This window comes from Penaeus chinensis, chromosome 27 (genome assembly GCF_019202785.1).
Source record: "Penaeus chinensis breed Huanghai No. 1 chromosome 27, ASM1920278v2, whole genome shotgun sequence".
In the NCBI taxonomy this organism is placed as follows: domain Eukaryota; kingdom Metazoa; phylum Arthropoda; class Malacostraca; order Decapoda; family Penaeidae; genus Penaeus; species Penaeus chinensis.
In genome coordinates this window covers 24688235-24690734 of record NC_061845.1, presented here as the reverse complement: position 1 = coordinate 24690734, position 2500 = coordinate 24688235, and the positions used below count along the sequence as shown (strand labels likewise).

Here is a 2500-nt window from a genome sequence, read left to right as displayed (position 1 = left end):
TTTTTTTTAGTTGTGTAAGGTAAGTGTCGAGGTTATATATGCCTTGATATTTTTTTCTGTGTTTGTGGTGACATTTTGTGCTGTATTATATAGCATACAGAAAGGAAAGAGTGAAGTAGACTCAGTGCAGACAGTGAAAGTGAATGGAGCAGTCTGTTACTAGGTAAATTTTGATAGAATTCAATGCTATGAAATGTATAGTTTTGTGATTTTCCACTACTATTTTATATTCTGGAGACATTGCGTATGACTTACACGCTATAAATAACATATTCGAGATGCCTTTGAGGCCTAAATGAATCCAAAACTTCTTTGCAAATGATTTTACTCTATGTGTCTGAAAGAAGCAAGTATTACTTAAATCATATTTTGATATATGTATAAAAAGAAGTCTTTAATTGTAAGTGAAACTGGACAGACCACTTTTGTGCCTTATTTGTTGCTTGGACAGAATTGCAGTAATAGTGAAGTTGAAGCTAAACATTGACGCTACTTTTAATTCTGTGTACGGATCATACCTGATCTTGCAGAAATATAGTTAGAAATGTTCTTATTTGTGTGTGTTCATAGAATATGGTTTGATTGTGTTTTTATATTAGATATGAATTTGTTCAGTTGGTGTCTGAAGTGTTCATGAGAAACATATGCACACTAAGAGACTTTTGCTCTAAATATGGCTTAGAGGTATATTATAGGATTACAAGAGCTTTTTTAAAATGAACTTGTGAGGGACAGTGGGACGTGCCAGATTCTTTGTGGTGTTTGTCTGATATCTCGCACTAATTATGCTCAAGCCAAGATAATATTGCTCCATGATACATCTCCTTTAATGCAGATGTATTGTGCTAACTGAAATGCATTCTTTTCAAGTTTAATTTTCAAAGATTTTGAAGCTTATTACACTGAAATGCAATATTTATTAAGCAAAATATGGCCGAAAGGAGTGTTAAGTCATAACATGGCCCTCAGCCCTGTCAAACATCCGAACAAATAAAAAATGTATTTATTTTGCATCTAAATCATGTAGTATACTTGAGAACACATAATAAATAAAATGAAAGTAAGAATTACATATGTTATGGCTGATAGTGGTTTGTTTAAAGAAAGCTTTGTAAGGTCATTTTTGAACTGAGGATTGCATCCATTGGAGGGAAAGTCCAATGATTAATGTGGCTTCAGCAGCTTTGGCTCTCAAGCAAAGGCCAACAAGCCTCCACTTCATACATCTGTCAAGATATGCTACTTTGTTTGATGGAAAATAATTAATTGTGGTTAGGGGGTTTCTTTTCTAGATTTACGCAGTGGAGCTTTGCTTTTCCTTTAGCCAGACTGTTGAAGGCAAAGAGGCCACAGTGAGTGCTTGAATGTATATTTGATAATTGAATATGGGCTGATCTCTCTTTTTGCACATTGTATTAGATACCTAATAGTTTTTTATATGTTATTTAAAAGAATACCTCTGCGTTTCCCTGTATGGACTGTGTTCCAAGTTTAGACGTAACAGGAATGGAGAATTAAAAGTGAAGAGAAATTACTTCAGTTTAGCAGAAGTAAACACCCCGAATTTGGAGCAGAAATGTCATGGAGGGATGCATTTAGTGCAAAAGAATTAGTGACATCATCCATTCTTGACACTTGCTTCCATATTGATGCACAGATTTCTTTGTTGTAACAACATTTAGTCCAGGAAACTTCTTTTGATAGAATATTTCTCTAGAGTTATGTTTTGCAGCATATTTTTTTCACAGTAGTGTATTATGCTTTAAATAATTTTACATACATATGTACATATATATATATATATATATATATATATATATATATATATATATATATATATATATATATATATATATATGTATATATGTATATATGTATATATGTATATATGTATATATATATATATATATATATATATATATATATATATATATATATATATATATATATATACACACACACATATATATACATATACATATATATATACATGTGTGTGTGTGTGTGTGTGTGTGTGTGTGTGTGTGTGTGTGTGTGTGTGTGTGTGTGTGTGTGTGTGTGTGTGTGTGTGTGTGTGTGTGTGTGTGTGCATGAGCGTGCGGGTGCGTGTGCAGGTGCGTGTGCGTGCGCGTGTGCGTGCGAGTGTGCATGTGCGGTTGCGTGTGTGTGTGTGTGTGTGTGTGTGTGTGTGTGTGTGTGTGTGTGTGTGTGTGTGTGTGTGTGTGTGTGTGTGTGCTTATGTGTGTGTGCGCGCATGTTTGTACATGCGTACTTGTGTGTTTGTGTGCATGTGTATGTGTGTGTTTGTGTGTGTGCGTATGTGTGTGTTTGTGTGCGTGCGTACGTGTGTGTTTGTGTGTGTGTGTACCTGTGTGTTTGTGTTTGCGTGTGAAGATGCATGCTTGTGTGTGTGTGTGTGTGTGTGTTTGTGTGTGTGTGTGTGTATGTGTGTGTTTTTGTGTGTGTGCGTGCATGTGTGTTTGTGTGCATGTGTAAGTGT

The 2500-nt window shown here is 34.8% G+C and overlaps 1 protein-coding gene across 6 annotated transcripts in view; it reads left to right on the top strand.

Annotated features, from left to right (window-relative positions):
• Positions 1 to 2500, top strand: part of LOC125039423 (sex determination protein fruitless-like) — a 43288-nt gene that overhangs the window by 23970 nt on the left and 16818 nt on the right. The window contains exon 1 of one of the 6 annotated variants that reach the window (XM_047633334.1): positions 1 to 19. This exon is cut by the window's left edge and continues 177 nt beyond it. The exons of the other annotated variants lie outside the window; for them this stretch is intronic. The gene's annotated coding sequence lies outside the window, so the exon portion shown is untranslated. The remainder of the gene's footprint in view (positions 20 to 2500) is intronic. 6 annotated transcript variants of the gene reach the window in all.